Genomic DNA, 23772 nt, shown 5'->3' with positions numbered 1-23772 from the left:
GATAGATAGATAGATAGATAGATAGATAGATAGATAGATAGATAGATAGATAGATAGATAGATAGATAGATAGATAGATAGATAGATAGATAGATAGATAGACAGACAGACAGACAGACAGACAGACAGACAGACAGACAGACAGACAGACAGACAGACAGACAGACAGACAGACAGACAGACAGACAGACAGACAGACAATAAAATGAGACCAACCATTGGGGGCCAGTGGGTACATTTGAAAACTTGCAAACATGCATACACCACCCACTGCAACTCACGTCATCCTGAAACCACCACGCAGACCCCTCCCTCCCAAACCCCCATATACACACCACCCAACACACACATTTAACAGAGCTGGGATATTGGAAAGTAAAGTTGTTGCCTCAACAGATCTGTACCCTGGTGATGAGCAATGATGTTGTACAATGTCACAAATTGTACTTGCTTACAACTTATCCTCCATGCATACCCTGGATTCTGAGGTAAAAACTGTGGCAGGAGCTGCCCTGGCCTCCTGATCAGGCCACTGTCACCTCTGCTGCTCTTGGATCTGATCGGGGGGGGGAGAGACAGCTTCTGGGAAGGGGCTGCTCTTTATCAGGGGCAAGACAGCTAGAACCACCACTGGCATTGGTGAGGAGTTGCTGCTCTCAATTGGGTTAGAAGAACTGCAACTTTAAGAACTTGGGCCTGAACTTGCTTTTTCCCTTCTCCCTCTCATTCCTTTTTTCTTGTGTGCCATGTCTTTATTTAGATTGTGAGTCTGAGGGAAGACTAACGGGTGTGATATACATGCCATAAATAAATACAGTTAGTGAAGATTCCACTCCGTGAGCAACCTTTACCTTCTTCATCCCATAAAGCAGAAGAACTAGGATGGCAAAAATGGGGGGGGGGAATGCAGAGCAGAACTGGGACAGATGACAACACAACACAAGGACACAAAACATCCCCCCCACACACACTTTATGCTTGGTAAGTATAATCCAATAAGATATCAGTCAATGAACAGATACTGTCAATGCCAGATGTGGTAAAAAGCAACATAATTAATACCTTTGACTATATAACACCATAAAGCAACTTTAATATAACAAAAAGGTCCTAGCAAATGGTAGCCAATGCCAGGACAGTGTTTCTTCCAGCAACATCATTACAGTGCATTATTGTCTGTATGCTGCCTGAGGAGATTTCCCACAGCTTTGGGGGTAGAGACGGAGCCATGACAGCCAGGATCAAGTGACACTAGAACATAAGAACTGCCAGCTCAGAGTCTGAGATTAATGTGATGAGCCTGCTTTCTAATTTGGCCTGACATATTCAATGATGCATTATTTGCTATTGATGGACTTGGTGCAGCCATCTGGGGACGTGGCCTAGCATTTTGCCCAGGGACTGCAGGGAGCAAGCAGTCATTCAGACTGTCAGAGTAGCATGATGGTTTTCAGAAGTGAAGGGATTGAATGGTCATGCCACATTTCCCTAGAAACAAACTTCAAAATTAAAGGCTTTGGTATAAGTGTTCACTCAGCCTTGTACAGCTATGTAGGAAAGGCATATCTTATTGTTTTCTCACTGCTGTGACCAAATTTTTCACTCCAAAACCCAGAGTCTGCCACAATTAGCAAGAAGTGATCAATCAATGAGTAGGGTGGACAAACTGGCTTAGGAGTAGTGTATACATTGGTATATGAGCCAGACTCCCTTCTGGGAGGAAGGACAGGCAACAAACAAACAAACATGTTAAATTGGCATTTTTGTATGATAAAAGCATGGCTACTCTGCATGGAAATATTCAGAATTCTACAAGGAAGGCAACATCCTGCAAACAGAAAATCCAAATGGTCCAAAAGGTGCAGAATGGATGTTGCTTATAGGACATTATTGAATGGGGGGAAGGGAATGTGTAACAAGCAAATAAGCCAACAAGGCTGATGTGCAAAACTGTTGTCCAAATGTCTGTTAGGGATAGGGTTTTATTTGTTGGGTCTGGGAGGGGATGATTTTCCAGCTCTGGTTGTCAGATATGTTGAAATATCTTCCAAGTCTTTATAAAGCTGTTCTGAAGGTTCTGCTCACTCTAGCATCCCACCAAGAAAAAGAGCCCAGGGTGGGGAAGGGATGGAGCTATGCAGAAAGGAATAGCTGCAGTGTTGAGTGGCTATAGTTGAGTTTTGTGGCACAAAGTACATAAACTACTATGAGATAAACTTGACTGGAAGAAAAACCTTCTCCTGAACCAAGACTACTAACAATCACCAGTGGCCGGTATGCAGCTTTGGCCCAAATGGTGTCCACAGATGCACCTCTTCATTGTATCCAGTATAAGTGCATTACTATCATTTACTTCTGTGGGGAAAAGTAAAGCACTGCAATTGATAACAATGTTGCCCTATGGGCTAAAGATCTCCTTCCCAACATCTGGAGCCTATGTTTTATGTTTATGTGATTTTTAAGCCACCCTTTATCAAAAAAGATCCCAGTTAAAACATCAAAGTACAAACGCATTAAAATATAAATGCATGTTTGAGTTAAAGGTGTGTCTCAGATGTGGAAAGTTAAGGTACTGGAATAGAGCAGGGGTGGGGAACCTTTTTGGTTCTATGGGCCAGATCCTTATCAGGATTGGCCTTGCGAGCCAAATTTGATAGGTGGCTGTTACCTGTCAATCATGTCACCTGAAAGGAGAGAAAAAAAAAGCTTTTCCAAGTCTTCCTCCTTCCCCCTTTAAGTTCCTGTCCTCCCGTCCATCAGCTGACGCCACTAGTGTGCACGATTTGGGGAGATGGCCTCGGGGCCAAATAGGACACCCTGAAGGGCTATGATTGGAACTGTGCACACACATACACTCTCTCTCACACACAAAATCCATGTAATGTACAGTCCCTCCCTCTAGACACATTCTGCCCATCCTAATAGCAGCTATTTCATGAATAAAACAATGGATGCTTCATAAACTGATATATCTGATCTGTGCAGATTGATCAGTAATGACTAACATTATTAAATAAAATCAATAAAGTTCTCTAGGACTAACTTTTTTGGGGAGTGGGGAGGAATCAAAGTTCACAAATCATTTCTGGCTGGGTCCCAAATAGGAAATAGCCATTCTAAATATGAACCTCTGCAGAACCAGTTATTTATTTCGTTAAGCTTATTTAGAAATATTTATAGACTGCTTGGCTGTATCATAAAAGGGAACATACCACCATATGGGGTAGGAGTCCCCACAAGCACATACTTTTTTTGTCTCTGGTATTCCAGGAACTGAAAGACAAAACCAGCTAACACCTATATTTATATACCCAACTACCATTACTGGATATATTTTCCAAAAACAACATGGATCTAAAAAGCAAAGGTCTAATCTGCCACTTATTAGTGGCAGCAAGGCTGACAATTGCATGATTCTGGAAGGACATGTCAGGGGACACAAAATATTATTGGTATACAAAAATCTGGAGTATTACATTAGTGGAGAAACCAGGAAACATAATAGGTTTGGCCAGAGGAAAACAAACACAAGGATGTTTATCTTAGATTTTTTTTATTTTATCATGAATGTTAACAAAACAAGACATTACACTAGCATCTCAGTATGTTATCCTTTGAAATTCTTAATTATAGGTGTGCCAAAGTGCTTATAGCAATTGTACAAAATTGTAGCAATTTTGCAAAGCTTATATGTGCTGTTAAACATATAACACTATTTTTTTAGCAATGTGCATAATAAAATTATTGATAAAACATAGCTAAAATCCATAGAACTGTTAAAAAACAAGTATATATAAGATAATTATAAATAAAACACAGATAAAATCAGTGAAACATTAAAACAAAGAAAATTACATTAAGTGTCTGGGTAGGCTTGCTGAAATAAAAAAAGTTTTCAGCAGGCATCTAAAACAATACAGATAGGGTGCCTGTCTAATGTCAATACAGGGAGTTCCACAATCTAGTCACTGCCAGGTTAAACAACTGATATGGAACAAACAGCACGTGGTATTTGTAAAAGTGCAAGTTCTGCAGATGGAGATGGTTGAACAGGCACATAGGGGGCAAGGCAATCCCTCAGGTAAACTGGTCCTAAGTCATTAATGGCCTCATATAACAAGAAAAAACACTTAAGCTTGGCCCGGTAACAAATTGGCAGCCAGTACAGATATCTGAGCACAGGTGTAATATGCTGATAGAATCTCACTCCTGTCAGCAATTGTGCTGCTGCATTCTCCACCAACTGTAGTTTCTGGATCATCCACAAGGTAAGCCACACATAGAGTGCATTGTAGTAATCCAGTCTTGACATATTTGTATGTATTATGAGGTTCCTGGGTGTCTCCCAACCATATACTGACCAGATCCTGTTTACCTTCAGCAAGGTTGCTTTATCATTTCACTTCATACCACGGCCTGTGGTTAGCTGTTCTTAGCAGTTATGTGAAGGTATCAAGATAAATGCTTCTGTTTATGACTAATCTCTTGATGGCAACAAGCCTGAAATCACTTTGTTCTGGTGAGACTGGAATAGAAGCATTTAGTGTCACTTGCCAATAGTGACAGAGGTAAAGCAAGCTCTCTAGAGTAGTAAAGGATAAGCAAAAGCAGTGGGAGGGCTACTTGCTTACTTCTAGGGATGGCTACACATCACTGGTAACACAAAAAGATTAAGAAAACATCACTTCCATATCTATCAACAAAAATTCATTCCAGCTACTGGAAAGAAATATCAGCATACCAGATTAAATAAAAATCCAGAAGTTAGTAGGGCTGGTGCCAGAGAGCGGCCAGGTTGATCCCCTCCTTAGGGTGGGAGGGTAGCACTTCTGTTCTGCGATCTGCGTCAGCATAGACTCCCAACCCTGTTGCAGATCATAGAGAGGGAGCTCCCAGGCACCCCCCCCCATACAGACTGCATGTTCTTCAATAAGCCCATGCGCAACCCCCACCTACCTCTCCCATTGCTGTGAATGCAGTGGGCACTGTGTGCTAACGCCCTTGCCGCCATCTTTGTTGATGGTAGGCATACGTGCACAGTGCACACAGCCTTCAAGTGAGGCAACAGGAGAGGTAGACAGGGTGGGCGCAGTAGGGCTGGGGCAGGCTGGTGATCAAGGGCCCAATCATGCCTGGTGCCGACCCTGGTATCTATAACCAAACTTGGTTTTAATGTCATATTAATACAATAAATTTACATTTATTGCATTATTTTGCAAATTTTGGTTGTATAAATATTAAAATCTATTTATAAAAAAAAAACCTTCCAAAGTTGTCCTTATATTCTGCTACCAGTAATTGGTGCAAGTAATTTGAAGTTAGCCTGTAACGTGGGCTGTTTGCTTTTGGCTTTTAGCCTTTGTTGAGCAATAAGGTGTGTCACACCCAGATCCCTACAGTTCAATGGAAGCAAGACAAGAGACAGAACAGCCATAATTGCTATATTCATGTGTCTGCCCTGTTTGCATTTAAAGCTGGCAGGGGTGTGCCTGTGTGTTCATTTTTTTGCAAGAAAATGTGTACATGGACGAGTGTAGCTGAATCCTTTCTGTGCCCTGTCACTTCAGATACTTTCCCCCCTAGCATAGCCATTTCCAGTATCAGGATAAAGACACATGTACTGTTCTGCTGGTCCCAGTGCTTCTCCACCTCTGTTCTGAAAACGGGGGCACACGACACTTGTCAAACCCACCCCGTTTTTACTTTAAAACCTGGTGGGATCAGCTTGCGGGGCCAGCGTCAGTCATGCCAGGGCTCTTGGACACCACTTCCCCAGGCCCCAGCACCCACACACACATATGCAGCCAGGCATGACTGGGCCCTTGGGCCGCAGCTCCTGCTTGTTCCACCTACCTCTCTCCTGCATCCTGCTGCTGCATGCACAGGGGTACCATCAACCAAGATGGCGGTGGAGGCTTCTCTAAGGGGTTAATACCCCACCGCCATCTTGATTGATGACATGCATGAGTGGTACACTCACATGCGTGCACATACCTGCCATCACCAAGATGACGGCAGATGCATCAGCCCCTTAAAAAAGCTTCTGCTGCCATCTTGGTTGATGGCAGCCCTGTGCATGCAGCGTGCACAGCAGCAGAAGACAGGAAAGAGAGGTAGGCAGAGCGAGCAAATGGGCAGGTGGCCTGGAAACTCCCTCCCTGCAATCCATGGCAGAGACCCTGCCGCGGATCATGGAAGGGGAGCGCTACTCCCCCACACCAATGAGGGGCTCTTCAGGGGGCCCTGTGGGCCATAAGCCAGGGTCCAACCTGGCCGCCCTTTGCCACCGGCCTTGTCAGCTCAAGTGCATTTTTTTAAAAAAAGCGCTTCAGACCAATTCTGCAGCTGATTGGCAGATCAACCAGTTCCCCCTCCAAGTGTGGCCAATGGAAATGCTTTGCTGTAGGTGACTAAGGTGCTCATAGCCACAGAGTCAAGCTGGGAGGAATAGAGTGGCAAAATGCACATGAGGGGGAGGAGTCCTGCACCTTTAATAGTGGCATAAAAGAGGGGTTTCAGCAAGTGTTGTTTGTCATGTAAGCTAAACCTGCTGAAATCGCTTCCTCTATGTAATAATAATTAAGATGCAGGGGTCCTATCTTATTTTGTATCTTGCTACTCTGGCCTGTAACAATGGTGTGTGGGTAGGTAAAGCTGAATTCCCTTCACCTGGGCGCCCCTTTTGCTAAAAAAAGTAGACCTTCACCCCACTTAAGGCATGAATGGACTAGAAATGTAAAGAACAAATATGGCTGTCCTGCTTGCAATGTCTACTTCAGCCCTGAAACCCATTTGACAAATTTCCAATGTGCAGAGGCATAGTTGTGCTAGGGGAAAAAATGTAAAATGTGATGTGTGAATGCCAGGGATGTTATTTGCATCAGAAAAACACCATGATGAGCAGTTTTCACCTTTGTGCAATCAGACTTTTCAGGCCCAATTCACCTTTATTCCTTTCCCATTCTAACATGGCATACCCCATCTACCCACTGGTGGTCATGAGTAAAATGGCTGCTTATTACATATCAATTAAAACTTAGCACACCGTTATTTTATCATTAGGTTTCTACTTAAGCCACCCATCTCTTACATAGCCATGATGGTCTTAACCAACACAGACAGTTCCTTAAATACACTCCTTATTCAATTACAAGAGTAACCTGGGGGCAATATCTGGTTTTCTATATGCCCATTATAAAAGGGTAATTCAGTGTAACAAAGCAAATCAAGAACCTACATAGGTTGTCAAATAAAATATATCAACTAACAATTTACATTATTTTGTGTGGTCAGAATGGGGGGTGAACATGCCAATCATTTTTAATTTTTAAATATATATGTCTTCATTTTTTAATGTGTCAAAGCACAATACACTGGGGGAGGGGAGGAACTCTTCTATGCAGATCACATGCAGGTGATCACATGCCTCCAATATACATGCAGCCTCCAGTCCCTTTCCTCTCATCTAGTGAGGATTTTCCCCTTTCCAAAGTTAATGGAGCACTAATCCTCTTTTGAGCTGTAAAATTCATTTTCTGCCATTGTTCAGCGGTGGATGTGGTTGAAAAAGGAAGGGGAGATGACCTTTCTCTTTGTACCGATCAGAACTGCATTTCTTCAGAAGGCAATCAACCCCAAACTGAAAGGATCCCAGGAAAAAAAGGGGGGAAACCTGATCAGGATAACTGCTGTTGCTTTTAGAACAGAGCTGAAATTTCTCAGAAAACGTTTTTCTAAGAACATTCCTGAGATTTTGCCCTGTTTCTCCCCCCTCCCTCCCAGCCCACAAAGCCTACTTTGTAGATCTCCCCTCCCCACAAATATTCTCCACCCTTTTTATGGCAGCTGCTTTCCCTCCACCTCAATGCTAGGTCCAATACATTGTGAGGACTCAGAATGGTGGCCGGGCTGCTAACACAGTTGCTTCTGCTGCCATGCATCACAGCAGGGCCACCTGCCCCCCCCCCAAAAAAACCCTTAGGGAAAAAGAAAGATGATGTGATACTGCTAGTCCTAATGGTGAGCAAAATCCATTAAAATGTTGGAGAATTTCTCTTGCCCCAAAGGAAATTTGGTGAACTTCTCCCCCGCTTCCAAAATAAATTTCTCTAACCCCCAATAAGGTGGAGAATTTTGAGAGCCCATTTGTGCATCAGCTCTAGCTGTTTTATTGAGCTTTTAAATCATGTTCCTTGGAAACAAAAGCTTAGTCAGACATAATTTGTCCTTGTACTTTATGGATACAGACTTGCCTTCAGCATTCAGAAGTAGTCCTGTCAGACTGCTGCAGCATGACAAAGTTAAGTTAGTCGGTAGAAAGAAAGAACGGCAAGGTGAACAGCCTGGTCTGCACTGAGCAATCTGTTTACAGGATTTCCTGTGTGACTTTGGCCAAGTCATTTAATTTCTTGGCTTACATTTTCTATTTGATACCCAACACTTCTTTGCTCTGGTGGTTTTTCTGTGAGATGAAACAGTATTCTCCTCTGAAACACAATATCCTACATTTTAAAACTGAGGAACGAAAAGGCAATGTGAGAATAACCACACAAAAACAGAGATGCCTAATAAACTTCACAGCTGCTTGTAAAATCTCTGCGTTCGTTGGTCTTCTCTTGAAACTACATAGTTTCATGTACTGCCACTCTTAACTTACAGATACATGCATTTTTACACATTGGAATAACATGTGAGAGCGCATACATTTTTAACAATGTGGCAGTGGATGTAGACACTGATCTGCATGCCACCAGATGCCATTCATCAAGCTCCTATTGAGCTTATTTTGACCCCATTAACATTAGTAGAGCAAGCCCAATCTATTCCTTTGTAGCCATGAACTAAGCAAGCCTTCATGGGCAGAACATGGCTCACAATATTCAACAATAGCTGATATCCCCTCCTGTCCCACCAAACAGAATCTTTTTTATTATATCGCATCACAAGTAAAATGTCACCTGTCTAGACAGTATACCTATTTTTTTTGGGGGGGGGGGAATGCTGCGAGATAGTGAGTATTAACTTCAAATGGAGCTTTAGGTGCAAAGTATTCATTTTCTATGTCTCTCCCTCTCCCATTCTTTTTCCAGAAGGCACAACCTACACTGTCAACAGTAGGAATAACTGCCCAATGCTGCCTGGGGATTAATATTTTGCAGACAGAATATTCATCAAAGACTATTATCATGGTAGGCTTACAATTTCACGCTCCCTCTGCTTTATTGGGCCATTCCTATGAAGTGAGAGGAGACACCTTCTTGCATAAAGATACACTTGCAATCTAATTACCAGTCTCTGCTTTCCCTAGGCATTATGCTTCCTTCTAAACTCACATATTCAACTTAGTTTTTATTTCTTCTGTATTTTGTTGCTTGCAGTTTTCTTCTATAAGGCCCCCACATTAGAATTACTATAATCATAGAACAGACCAAAATGTGTGATGGGCTTATTTTGGCTGTCACCAATTTGTCCGATGCTATCCAACCATTACTCGGGGGAGGGAAACAATCAGGCATGAAGGTCCTATGGGGAAGGGCCATGGCTCAGTGGAAGAACAACTGCTTTGCATGCAGAAAGCCACAGGTTTAATCTCTGGCATCTCAAGGTATGGCTGACAGAGACCCCCATCTGAAACCCTAGAAAGCCACCGCCAGTCATTATGGAGACAACTGGGAGCTAAATGGACCAGTGCTCTGACTCAGTATTCCTACGTATCTGTGTGATCTCGCCGCATCAAGGTTCAAAGATTATTGGTGGCAGTAGCTTGAGAAGCAGCACTGTAGATTATTAAGTGTTGTTTTATTTATTAATAAAAGTATTTATATATTGCCTGTTACAATCTATCTCAGGGTGGCGTACAAAATAAAATAATGAAATAATACAGTAAGATCACAGTCATATAAATAAAATACAACCAATAACCTAAAGGGCACTATTAATTAATTGCTAACATTAAATATCACATAAGGCTCGAGTGCACATGTATGTTTTTAACAGGCACTGAAATATTATTTATTTATTAGATTTATACCCTGCCCTTCCTCTCAGTAGGAGCCCAGGGGGGCAATCTGCATTGGTACTTGTCAGAGTTCTGACAGGAAGGCAATTCCATAGATGGGAGCTGAGAAGGCCCTCCCCTGGTTGCTGCTAGGATGGGGGGGGGAAATTAGATTCAGTTCACTTTTAAAGGTAAATCTACCAGATTTGAACTTTTTGAAACAATATGCGAACTGAAACACAATCATACTTCAAAATTCACACTTCTCTGAATTTTTCAATGCAATTCTCCAGCCAAGTAATGCATATACTAGGGTAAATGGTGCACAGCAATGCATATATTAGTGAAAAGAAAACACAAAACGCATTATGTTAGGGAAACTATATGCAAAAAAGTATACATTAGGCGAACTTGCATACAAAAATGTACATATTAGGAGAATTTGCACTAAAATATAGATGAATTTTCAAGATTCTTTTTAAGAATTGCAAACTGATGTGGAGATGTGGAGAACTAAGCTTAAGACTAGAAAAATGAAAAACAGAGAGAAACCAGAATTGACAGATTTGCCCATCCCTAGTTGCTGTTAACTGAGAGGGCCTCCACAGTTCAGTGCAATATTTGGACAGGGGAGTAGGGAGAGAAGAACTCCTGCCGGTATATTATGTTGTTTTGACTGATAGTTTTGTTGTCTATCTGATTTAATTTTGGAGTTGTTAGCTGCGACAAATAAATAAAATCTTGGTGAGTTCAGGTGTCTGTATAGTTTGTCTGATCCTACATGAGGAGTTTTAGCAATGATCTATTTTGCCCATCAGTAAGGCAGAGGAAAATAAAAACAATGTAATAAAAACTTACCCTCATGGAAGATAAGACTATCAATGGCTATCAGTCATGATGGCCATATATTACCTCCAGTTTCAGAGACAGTATGTCTCTGCATGCTAGTCACTGGGAACCATAAGCCAGAGACTGCTATTGTGCTATTGTGTCCTGCTTGTGTGCTTCTTGGAGGCATCTGGTTGGCCACTGTGAGAACAGGATGCTGCACTAGATGGACCTTGGTCCGCTCCAGCAGGGCTCTTCTTAGAACACAGAGAAGTAAATGAAAGCTGCAGCAAACTGTGCACAAGCCAGCCCATTTATGTATTTATTATTTTATTTATTACTTTTGCATATTGCCTTTTCTTCAAGGATCCTAAGGCACTATGCATAGCTTGCCTCCATTTTATCCTCACAACTCCTCTGTGAATAGCATAGGCTGAAAGAGAATGCCTTCTTGAAGGTCAGCCACACGGCTGGGTGGAGAGTTGAATTCTGGTCCTATTCCGACATACAAACTACTATACCACACTGGGTCATTCTCCATGTTACATTGGAAGGAATGGAAAGCAGGAGGCTGGGCCAAGGAAACCCCTGGAACAATAGTAGAATGGAACTAGGGGGATCTGCTCAGCCTTGTTTGGGAATCAACAAAGCTAATGTTGCATGTGGTGAAACTAAGAGATCATCAGACACTCAAAGTCAACAGACCCATGTTGAACCAAGCTGAGTTTTACAACGTCACTCAGCAGCATGCTGAAACAGTCCCACGCTCAGTTTATGACAGCAGCAGCAGCAGCAGCAGCAGCAGCAGCAGCAGCAGTCTACTACAGTTAGTAAGGAGGATCAAATTACTTCATGGGCTGAAAAAATTATAAGCATTTATTCTTCCATTTACAGATACCCCATTTAGAGATCAAAAACAGAAAAGGGGAGAGATTGGGTTAAAAGCAGTTTAGAGAGAGAGAGAGAGAGAGAGAGAGTGTGTGTGTGTGTGTGTGTGTGAGAGAGAGAGAGAGAGGTGCATAGCTTGTGTCTACGTGGAAACAGCCACCTGAACTTGGTTGATAGATTGAGCCTTCCAATATGCCCTTTTCAAAGTGCAACCACAATTGCCAAGCACACAATAAAGATGGTGAAACCTAGCAGAAGAGGGAACATTGTTTGCTTTAATGAATGTGCTTACCGGTTCTTGACAGACCTACCAGCAGGAGTCTTGTTGAGCTTTTCAATTACCATTTCACTACAGAGCATGCTCCTGGCATACTGAACTGCTCCAGGACCAGAGCACATGCAGAAATTCAGAGCACACCAATAAAATAAAAGTGATTGCAAAGAAGAAAAGCAGCATTGCAATGTTTTGCCGCGCACTGGCCCCTTGCAACACAGACTAATAGGATATGTTGAGATGTGATTTAAAGGGGAAGTAGGAAGACTGAAGATAGTGTGGTAATGGTTATGACTGTGTAATTGAGATTCAGAATACTATCACAAAACTCCACAAACAGGGAAGTTTTATTTATATTCACAGTTGCACACATATACAAATATAGATTCACTCCTCGAAAAAGTATGGCACAACGCTTGTTAATGAGTGGAATTTAAATTCTAAACAATGCTAGTCTATCATTCAGATTAGATTAATTAATCCAATATAAAGTGCAATAAAAGCATTTATACCCTCTACTTACTTTGTACATAGGGTAAGGCAACGAGCCGGTCTCTGATAAGATCTAAAAGTGCAGATTCATATATTGATTCTGTGAGCACGTGTGTGTATGTGCATGTAAGTGTTGAAGAATAGAATGTGGTAGCATCTCTTTTACAACAGTACCATCTCAAAATGCATGTGAGGGATCGCTGGATTAAAAATGCCCTTATGACTAAATACATAAATATATCTGCACACAAATAATTTACTAATTAGGAAAAAGATAAGACTTTCAGTATAAAAATGATCGCCCACACATATGCATTCTGAGGTGACAAACTCATGTGAAAGAACCCTGTGCCATATCTCTCCAGAAGCCAGAGTGGCCCCTCCCCACTTGCTCTAAGGTACAGTACTGTGCTGATCCACATTCCTCTTCAAGGCAGGCAGAATTTATGCTCTTCCATAGTAAAGAGAATATTGCATTCAGATTCCTTTTCCCCCACATACCAAATACTGCAAGCAATTATGGCACAGGCATTGTACTTCTCTCCTTCAATCCCCTGCAGTGTTTCACAGCCTCTCAAAACATCAACTGAAGTCCTCACATTTCTTGAAGAGATGCTTTCACTAAAAACTCTTCATTGTCATGAATTTTCAAAAGGGCCCTTTCCCTTTGGTTTGATGTTTTTAGCCCCTTGTGTTTCCTTTCTCTTTTAACATCTCTGAAGTCTTCCCACACAGATGTTCAGCAGCATAGTCTAATGTCTGAGCAATGCTGTTCAGGCTATCTAGCAAAACCACGGCTAAAGAAAGCACAGTACAAAGATGCTGCCAGCAATGAAAATATAAAGAGGTAACTGTGATGCCCCTGTAATGTTTGTGTAATATTTATGGTAAGTGCCGGTTTTGTAGGTTAAATATGGTAAGTAGAGTGAGTTGGGAGGGGGTAGTACATGTGATCCAATGTTGAGGAATGCTGTGTTGTAATTGGCTGAGCGTCTGGGTGGTTGAATGTATATATGGGAGAATGACAGTTGGTTGGGAGTTCGGTCCTGGTTTTGGGTTGAAGAGGGCGAGGGGTGGATGTGTATTTAGACAGGTAGTGAGGCAGGTTTAGGACTAAAGTATATGAAGAGGAACTATAATATGTTGAAGATCATTTATATGCAACCACACATATGACAACTGAATTCAAAGTAATCTTGTTTCCTATCCAAAAGAAAAAAAGAGCCAGCAGACGGACACTAATCTGCCAGATTGATAGTTTCCTCTCATTTCCCTAATCAGGGAGAATTATGCAAAAGCACAATTGTGTTATCAAATGCAAAGTCATAGTAATCTAATTCCACTTGATAGTTCTGTTGGGCACATTGTTTTTACAGTATGCCTAGACACAGATACAGACAGTGTAATTGCTGTGGAAAATCAGATGAATAGGAGAAAAATTCCAGGAGGTCAGTTCTGGTCATCGAAGCTCCAAGCTGAGTTTACAAATATTAAATGGATGAATAATGAGCTTGTAGCAGAGAAAAAATCCAGCTCGTGACCAGGGCAAGTGCAAATAAAAAAAAAAATGCAAAGAGGCAATAAAAGCCTCTTTTTCTCCCTTCTTTTTTTTCTGAAAGAAGAAATTCACAGGCATAGCTCTGATTCATAGTGGTACAATATGCTTATTTATTTTGCAGAAGGAGTGAGTGCAGCTGGAAGGGAATATCAGCATGTAAAATCATACATCTGAAAAGACTTAATCTCAATGCCTCTGTTGGGAAAAAAAAGGACATTTGGGCAGTTTCACTCTTTACAACCCTAGTAACACTAATTCATAGCTCCCAGGATTGTGATTATTTTGCAGTGCAAACAAAATGATCACAAACCATACAGTAAAATAAATACATACATGTATAAAGACAGAGATACCTGGGACATTTCACCTAAGAGATGTAAAGTAGCATGGGGAAACTATGGTTTTTAGTTTTTTTAAAAAATGGAGGCAATAGGGTTTAGACACTCTTTCCCACTCTTGTCTTCCAGTGCAGTCTATAAAAGAAGAAAGAGTGGCCCTGAAAGTTCTTTCTAGAATCTTTAAAATGTGTCTTCGTTTTGTAAGGTCAACTCCCTCTAAGTTTTTCCTTAATCTTTGCAATGAGAAAATCTGCCGAGTTCACAAATTGCACCTAAAATGTGAATTTAAAATAATGGACTTGTTTGCACATAACACTAAGCCAAAGTATGGCTTAACATGAATGAGCAAGCATAAAGCTATACAGAACAAAAAATCATGGCCACTTTGCTCTTCCCCCCCATCCTGCTGCTGCTGCTGCTGCACCACCAACAGCTAAGCCATAGTGTGGCTTACCATTATGTCCAAATCCAGGCTCATGGTTTATCTTACTTCAAACAAATCATGAGCTTTTGCCTACTTGAACTGTTGAAGGGCTAACTGCACTCACTCAGTACTTCTTAGCTGGATTTCCCCATAGGGAAATAAATCTATCTAGAGGTTTATTATTCCTCTTTTTGCAATTATCACTTATCATTGTTCCATTGTCCAGAAATGTCTTTACAAGCTGTGTTTTCAGTTCACTGTCTTTTGTAATAGGGCTCGGAGGGAGTTTGACACAAAGTCTGGCATTACACGCACTAACTTCAATTCATTATGTTTTTCCAAACTAGGTCCCTGTGGTATTGGAGCTGCTATCAAAATCCCAGACTCAATTAAACTACAAATAGTGGTTAATAACAAGTCACATTTATTCAATAAATGCTTAATTTGTTTGAATTCTGCAAACAGCTTCTCCACTGACTAGTTAATAAATACTGATTTACCCAATAAACCTAAAGGCAAATTATCTACTGGGCTTCTTGAATTTGCACTGTAGCTTATTGTTACCTACAGGTATTGTGAAAGTAAAACCAACACCTACAGAGCTTGAACATCTTCGTTGTAATAATTGAGAATACTCTTCCCCTCTGTTCCTCAAGGTCATTTAGTAAGGCCTTGGGGATCTATAAGCCAGTTCTCCTATGAAGGTACGTTAGAGGTTTCCTTATTAGTCCCAAAAGCATTCCCACACTGTCACTTTTCAAGAACATTCCCATTTAATTTTGTTGTATTCTTGTAAAAACTGTATTTTAAAAACCAAACCTATAAATTTGATTCTTTGTCTAAGTGAAATTAACTCAATCCCATATAGGTTATACCAAGTCAACTGAATATCAACCTGCAAATATAATATATACCTACTCAGTAAGCAGTCTTGTTTAAAATTCAACAGGACCCTTGGCCTTCTTGCCATGCTCTGAAGAATTTAGGAGTGACCAAGCCTGAAAGATGAGGCCAACACAGCTACTGAAACCCTCTGTACCAGCCCTCCCTGCTTCCACCACTCCCCCAATCAGGGTACGTTTGGGGGAACAGGAAGACCAGCAGAGAGGGAAAGGCATAAGCTGTCCTAGGCTTAGTTTTGGCTGAGTTTTTCCCAAGAATTTTCCAAGAAAGTTCATAAAAAATAAGCTAATTATGATACATGCCAAGGGGGTGGGGGTAAACCTTGCCTATCATCAAGTGCTGCACAGTATGCTTTTGAGCACACCTTATACCTGAAACAAAGCCTTTTACAAAATCCTCACCAAATGAAAGGCAAGACTGAATAAAAGCAAGATTGCCTTCAAGTGGACAGCACAAGTCTCAGTATTTAGTTCATGGGTGGATAATGTCTAGCCTGTAGGCCTCATTTGGTCCAGCAGGCCTCCGTATTTGGATCTTATTTTGGCCAAGCCACACCCACCTGCCCTACACATCAGATGTGGAGCAAGTAAAGATGTAGCTTCCTGCTGAAAATGGGGTTTGCAGGCATTGCTGATCAGTGGTGTCTGCAAAGCTCTATGCCTTTGCAAGTGCCAAGTGTGATCATCCTTTGCAAGTGCTAACAACCAGCTGATTGTCCTCCGCAAGTGCCAACTTCAACAGACTGTTGATGCCTGCAAAGCCCTGTACCTTTGCTTACATGGTTTGATTTCAAACCACACTAGCAGAACAAAATGCATCACCTGCTGTCATTGTTTACCTGCCTCACCTCTTTACCTGTCAAATGCATCACCTGTTATCTGTCAAAATGGCCCACAGATCTGGCCTGCTGATAGGAACTGGTCCTCATCCCTGCTTTGGTTATTTAGTTATTATAAATCTGGAATAATTATAGAATGCTAATTCCACTGTCAAAAAGCTTGTATAGGAAAAATTCTTAGGGTTCACATTGTGCAATGGAAACAAAATATAGTTGTGAGATTTAATCTTAGAATGAATATGATTCATTCAATTATACCTTTGGAGAGTGTCTTGTAGGCCATCTAGTTCAACCTTCCTGCTCAATGCAGGAAATCCAGAGTATCCCCAACTGATGGCTTTCCAGCAGCTCTCCTTGAAGACTCAAGACCCATCACAACTGGTTCATTCTTGAATTGGTCTTACCATCAAAAGGTTTCTTCTAACATTCATCTGAAATATATCCTCCTGTAACTTAATCCCACTAGATATAATCCTGCCCTCTGGGGCAGCAAACAAGTCTTTGCCCTCTTCTATGTGACAGAATGTCAGGCATTTGATGAGGACTATCATTTTCCCATCAGTTGTTGTTTCTTGAGGATAACATACGGTAGGGCCCCGCTTACCGGCGCTTCACATTCCAGCGTTCCGCTAATGCGGCGGCGGGAAATTCCCCATTTTAAAGCCTTTTTTGCGATTTTGCGGCATTTTTGCATCATTTTCGTGCAACGCACCCCATTATAATCAATGGGGTTCCGCTTTACAGTGATTTTCGCTTTACGGCGGGGGCCTGGTCCCTAACTGGTCCCAGTTCCTTCAGTCTTCAGACACATTTTCTATACTACTTAGCATCCTTGTTGTTATCTTCTGAACCCATTCCAGTTTGCCTATAATAAATATCCTTCTTAAAGTGCAGTGCCCAGATCTGGTCTTCCGATAAGATCTGACTAGTGTGGAATAAAATGCAACTATTACTTCTTTGACTTGAAAACTATGGCTCTGTTAATGCAGTGTAAAATTGTAACAGCCTTTCTGTGCTTGTATTACACTGCTGATTCATGTCCTACTTGTCATCACGGGCAATCCTGGGATCCTTTTCATATACACTATTGCCAAGCCAAGTATTCCCCCATCCTATGTTCTTGATTTTTATATTTGAATTTATTTATTTAGCTGAAATACATAACTTCAAATTTGTTTCTGTTGGATTTCATTTTGTTATTTTGGGTCCAGGTTTTCCATTCTATTAATGTCATTTTGAAGGTTATTCTTGTGTTCTGAGCTGTTAGCTATCTCTCCCAGTTTTGTGTTATCTGAAAATTTAATAAGGATTCCCTTCACCCCTTCATCTAGGCAGAGCATTCATCTAAAATGTTGAGGAGTACTAGGTGCAGCTCAGGTCAGAGCCCTGCAGCACCTCCATTTAAAACCTTCATCCAGTTTGAGGAAGAACCACTGATAAGCATTCATTGATACAGTTCCCTAACCACGCTGAATCCACCTGATTCATCTAGCCCGTATTTAAACAGTTTGTTAACCAAAATATCACAGGGAACTTTGTCAAAGATTTTACGGAAATCAAAATAAACTACATCCACAACATCCCCACAATCCACAATGCGAGGAACCTGATAAAATTTATTCTTGACAAATTGATGTTGGCTGATCACTGCATCAAGGTGCTTACAAAATGACTACTTTATTCCAGTATCTTCCTTGGTATGAAAGTCAGACTAATCCTTCTTTTCTACCTTTTTGAAAATTTGGACATTTGTTTGTTTCCCGTCCTGTGATACCTCCATTTCATAGGATTTCTCAGCAATGATAGACAGAAGTTCTGAGAGTACAGCAGGAAGTTCCTTCAGCAGTCTAGGATGCAATTCATCTGGTCTGGAAGATTTGAATTAGATATTTCCTGACCAAGGGAATCAGCTCTGATAGTGAACAAACTTTGTTATTGTCTGCATGTGGAGAAAAAGGAACAAAACAGGATGTTTATCAACCTCCTAATATTGCGCCCTCTGTGGGTTCTCTGACTGCTATCAACCCCAGATTTGGTTTCCGTTAATGTTCTAAGGACTTAGAGGTTTCTTGGTTTTTCATCTTCACCCAAAAAATTGGTTTATTCATTTTTCAGTAGCATATAGCACAACAAGGTGTTTTAAGGGTAAGTAGATACAGTGGGTCTGGCCAGTTAATGTCAGAAAATAAATACACACAAGACTGATTGATTTAATGACTCTCAAACTGAATTTTGGATAACCACGCAGCATAGACATTTACATGGATCTGACATAGTCTAGAAAAGCCAAAGTATACATAGCTGCAAGGAATGAATTTCTAGATGAGATCAGTTGAGCATGCAAATAGTGCCCACTGAACTCTTTTAGAACCATTTTCAGTACCTATTGCAAATGGAAGAAACCTTTTTTATCCTTTTTAATTACTTCAGTTGCAATGGTTTGATGATGATCTGATCATTCAAAATTGATTAGTTCTGCCAGCTGAGTTTTATAGCACTTCATTCTTTTAAAAAAGCCAAATGTTCCAAATTATCCTATCTGTCATTAAAATGATAATGTTACTGAGAATTGGGGGGGGGGGGAATAAATTTCTGTACTGCAAAATAAATGTTCGTTTAACACAAAGGACAAAACCATGGTTCTTACAGCATACTGGTTTTTACTCTTAGCATCCTTTGTGGAATCATAGATGAAATATGTAGTGTGTTTCAAAAAATTGCAACAAACAATGGATGATCCATGTGTGATTGTGAAGGGGAGAAGCCTCTATAGGAAAAATATATACAGACAAGAGAAAAAGACTATAGGACAGGTACTAAAAATCTGACAGGATAAAACGTCCATTCCTGATCACACAATCTCACCACAACAGCCAATACGTTGCTCACAGGAATGGGAGACTACTTCATATGTATCACATGTGTGGTCCACGTTGGTCAGATTGCTAATGGCTGGCTATCCTGGCCCATGCCAGCTCCCCGTTTGCAAGCCCTAAATGTGTACATATTCAATTTCCTACCTCATATCACAAACAGAAAGCAAGATGAAGATTCTGTCCATTTATCTGCTATTCATGCTTCCCCTTGCTTATTCTAATCCTGAGTTGGTAGCCAGACTGGTTTTTCTTGCCTTGTCCAGCTCTTCTCAAGCTTTTCATGTTACAGCTCTCTATCCTCTGTAGCCCTTGGAGGACTTGACATGGGAATGGACTATCTTTGCCAATTCCTCTGAAAAGCTGGGACTCATTTCTTCCGAGAAGTTCAATTCTTTGTCATCCCAGTCTCTTTCTAATGCCAAGGTGAAGCATATGGTTTGCCTGGTGTAGTTCAGAAGCCAGTGAATACATGGCAGACTCCATTTTAAAACAATGAGAAACTGCTTTAAACAAAAGGAATCTTGGAACAAGGTAAGTTGGTGGGGGGAGGTCCTGCATGGCATCCCAATTTCATCCGACAATACAGAGAAACATTTGCTTAAGTCCTCTTGCATTTTCCTATTATTATTTTTGCTATTCCTAATGGTTTCTCCTCTATAATAAACCTGTTTTGTGCCATACAAAGTTTGTCTAAAGAGGTAATCTGTTTGCTTTTATGAACAGAACATGCCCAGATAATTTGCTTTCATGTTTTCTTTACATTAACTGGAAGCCCAGGTCAGCAAGAGGACTAGGCATTTCTTCCTTGGTTTATGCTTTTTTATTTGAGGTCTGTAGCATTGTGTAGGACTTCATTGGTGGTAGATATCAAGAATTAATTCTTGCTAATAGGCTAAACCATGAGAAAGCACGGGAAAGAGGGCTTTACTTCCATGCATAGACAATGAGTTCAAGAGCAGTAAAAAGACTGAAGTAATCACTAGAGCAGGCACAAATTAGTGATTTACAGAGTAACCCAATGCTGGGAGGGCAATAGTGGAGTGGGGTGTGATGGTGATACTGCCACATTCACAGCCCCATTGCTTATGGCAGCCAAGGTGAAAGGTGGGGCCAGGCAAAAGGCTGCTCTGGGCTATGCCAGCCTGGCGCTGGTGTAGCAGTCGGGCCCAATGCCATCAAGTGACAACAGTGGAGCTGGCTTGGGATCCAGTGGATCCTGAGCCGGTAGCGCCTCCTTTGGGACACCCTATTTCAGAGATTTCTGCAGGGTTGCTGGTAGTGGGAAACCGACCAGTGGACAGCCTCCTGCCAGTACTTCCACCTGTGTAATAGAGAGCTTTGTGCCAGCAGAGTGATGGTAGAGTTACTACCCAGGCAGAGGTCAGTGGAGTTGTTCTGGAATAGCAGACCTCTGCCCCATCCAAAAGCCCCCAGCATGGCAGACTGGGTTTGGATTGTGCCCTTAGAGGGCCAAAGCCACAGTCTACAAGTATACTTACTGTCTTTTTGTTTTTGCTAGAGTTAAAAACTGAAGCACAATCCAGACAAAACAGAGGTTGGGATGACAGGTGTTTGTCTGCCCTGGGACCATGTTCTCAATGGGTTTGTACTCTTCTTAAGGTGCAAGTTTGCAGCTTGGGGATACTATTAGATGCATCCTCCTTTTTGGATGACCAAATGCCAACTGCAGCATGACACACCTACCACCAGCTTTCTTTTCTTGAGTTCTCTCAAAATTTTCCACAGCTATTAACACAGCAGTTGTTCTCAGTAGGTAACAGTGGCTGGTATGATGGGACTGTGTCCCGGAGCTGCTCTCTTGACACTGGCATCGCTGCAGCTTATCGGTATGGTGCTGGAATGGGACAGGCTCTGGTGGGTGCACTGGATTGGCTCCTCTGGTGTGTCCATACAGCCCCAACCTTGCCATTGCCCTGCCACAATGCCATCCAGGTAAGCTGCAGTGACACCATTGTTGAGAGGGCAGTTCTGTAGCATCTGACGGATTCTTAGCAAATAGCAAAGCAGATTCTTAGCAAATAGCAAAGCAGATTCGCACCCTTTGGGTCAACTTAAAATATGGGTATTTTCACAAGTAGGCCTCTGTTTTACTACATTAATTACTATGAAGCGTGTCAGTTTGAACCACTACTAAAACAACCCGACAAACACCGGATGGTTTCTGTACCTTTCTCCTCTTAATCTTGACCAGTTCCAAAGGCAAAGTTAATGGTGCAAAAGATGCATCCTTGGCAGAGAAAATAAATCAGTTGGTATCAGACTTTACTAAAAGCTCAGCTCACTGAAGCTGCACACCAATTTACCATTTCTGAAGAGCAATGAAGGTGCCTTCACCTGTTAACGCTACCTTGGCACAGATCAAGCTTTGCTGGTTTGATAAGCATATAATTGTTATGGGAAAAGCAGGGAGCTTTGCTATGGGTTAATCCCCATTCTAACCACAGCTGTTTCCATAAGGTTGCAGTCCTATGAACACACTTACCTAGGAGTAAATCCCATTAAACTCAATGGGGGCTTATTTCCGAGTACACATATATAAGATTGCTCTGCATTTCTCATTCAAATAGAGTAGTATATTTGGCTAAACCAGATGGAGAACAGGTTATGGACTAATAAATTTCATTCTGGGGAGAGAGAGGAATTTCTTGATGGCAGGACATTTTTAAGCAGTAGACCTGAGCATGTGTTCCTCCTAGACATGTAGCCATGTGGATATATCATTTAAAACTCAACTCATCCTCCACACCATACATTAAAGCACATCCAAAGTACATTTAAAGCACAACTTCCCCAAAAGAACTGGGAACTGTGGTTTTCCCTTCAAAGACCTACAAATTCCCAGGACCCTTACGAAATTACAGTTTATATCCTCTCTCACTATAAAGACGTCTTTCTATGTTCCTACTATGAAAAAGACAAGAAAGGTGTGTGTTCTAGACAACGACAGCAACATAATACCCTGGAAATGTATTGTATGTATGCTACCCAGGTAAACTTGAGCTCCTCTGAAAGTACAAACTGTGGGTACTGCTGAGTTAGTTTGAAAAGTCAGTTTGTAAACAGTGAACAGGAATCCTCCCTGCCTGGCCTATCCAAGGCAACTGCAAACAAAGGGAGAGGAAATAAGGCAGCAGTCACTTGGGACTGGGAGTAAGCCCCACTGAACAGATTGGGGTTTACTTCTGAATAAGCATGCATAGCATTGCAGTGCACAAGTGAGAATTTTCCCCAATAAAGACAAAAGCAGGGGGAAAGAGTTTGGAAATTACCTCTCCTTTTAACAAGGGAATACCCATCTCTTGTACTTAGGCTGAGCAAGCAGTGGTTCTGTTCCATTACAAAGAAAATCTATTACTTGCTCACTCATCCTACACGTCTCTCCAGATGACTGGGTGCTGCGTTTTCACTGCATTACTATACCCTACTTTTCATTCTTTTCTTGGGTCCCAGAGGATTCCACTGGCAAGAGGATGGCTTTCTGGCATATTTTAAGGCAATGAGAGTGCAAGCAATGACAAGGAGAGAGACAGAGAGAAAGGACAAGCTTCCTTCGCGTGCCTCCTTTGTACAGCTGCATTGGCATGGTGATTTGTTAAGAGAACTGCTGCTTGGCACAAGGAGAGAAAAGAAGAAGATGAATTTGGTCTCCTTTCTCCTGAAGCCAGCAGCCCAGCTGCAAGCTGATAGATGAAAGCTGGGTGCATCATATTTGCTGTAATCACTGCTGAAATGGAAGCAATTCACTATCTCGCTACTAGGACTCTTCCTTTTGGAACGAACTGATGTGGCCATGCCTGCCTTCTCCAATGCCTTGAGAGTTCTATAGTGCAGCCCACACAAGACAACATACAAAAGGAAGCAGGGGAAAAGTTGTAAGCCAGCCCCAAATTAAGAGCAAGATGAGAAGAACACACAGCATGCGGTAGAGACAATGTGCTCCAACCTTAGCTCCATCTTAAAGAAGCCCCTCTTAAGGAACACTAAATGCACATGAAATGACTGCAAAATTGGGGAAAGTAAATGGGCTTCATTTTGCCATTCATTTTACTGATTGACTGGATGGTTAAACTGGCCTTCCTCAAGTGGAGAGCCCAGGGCAGTTTACAGTACATTCGGCAAAGCAAAACAACACACAATGATAAAGTTACACAACTCAAAAACAAAATAAACCATTAAAAAAAATTTTTTTTTACAGACGGTAAGTACAATAGCAGTTCATAATCCTACATAGACCGTGAACAATCAAATCAGATTTCTTTGGCGCCAGAAGCCTAGTAACGTTGGGGTCACCCATGCTTCCAGTGGGAGGGAATTCCATAGTCAGGGCATCACTAC

General features: G+C 41.6%; 1 protein-coding gene across 4 annotated transcripts in view; it reads right to left on the bottom strand.

Moving 5' to 3' along the window:
• PPP2R2B (protein phosphatase 2 regulatory subunit Bbeta) overlaps positions 1 to 23772 on the bottom strand; it is a 367792-nt gene that overhangs the window by 48875 nt on the left and 295145 nt on the right. Inside the window, exon 1 of one of the 4 annotated variants that reach the window (XM_061616940.1) lies at positions 12006 to 12171. The exons of the other annotated variants lie outside the window; for them this stretch is intronic. The gene's annotated coding sequence lies outside the window, so the exon portion shown is untranslated. Of the gene's footprint in view, positions 1 to 12005; positions 12172 to 23772 lie in introns of those variants that run through there. 4 annotated transcript variants of the gene reach the window in all.

Source organism: Rhineura floridana, chromosome 3, assembly GCF_030035675.1.
Source record: "Rhineura floridana isolate rRhiFlo1 chromosome 3, rRhiFlo1.hap2, whole genome shotgun sequence".
NCBI lineage: Eukaryota > Metazoa > Chordata > Lepidosauria > Squamata > Rhineuridae > Rhineura > Rhineura floridana.
Note: the sequence above shows the minus strand (reverse complement) of the source record. Positions and strands in the feature narration are given on the sequence as shown.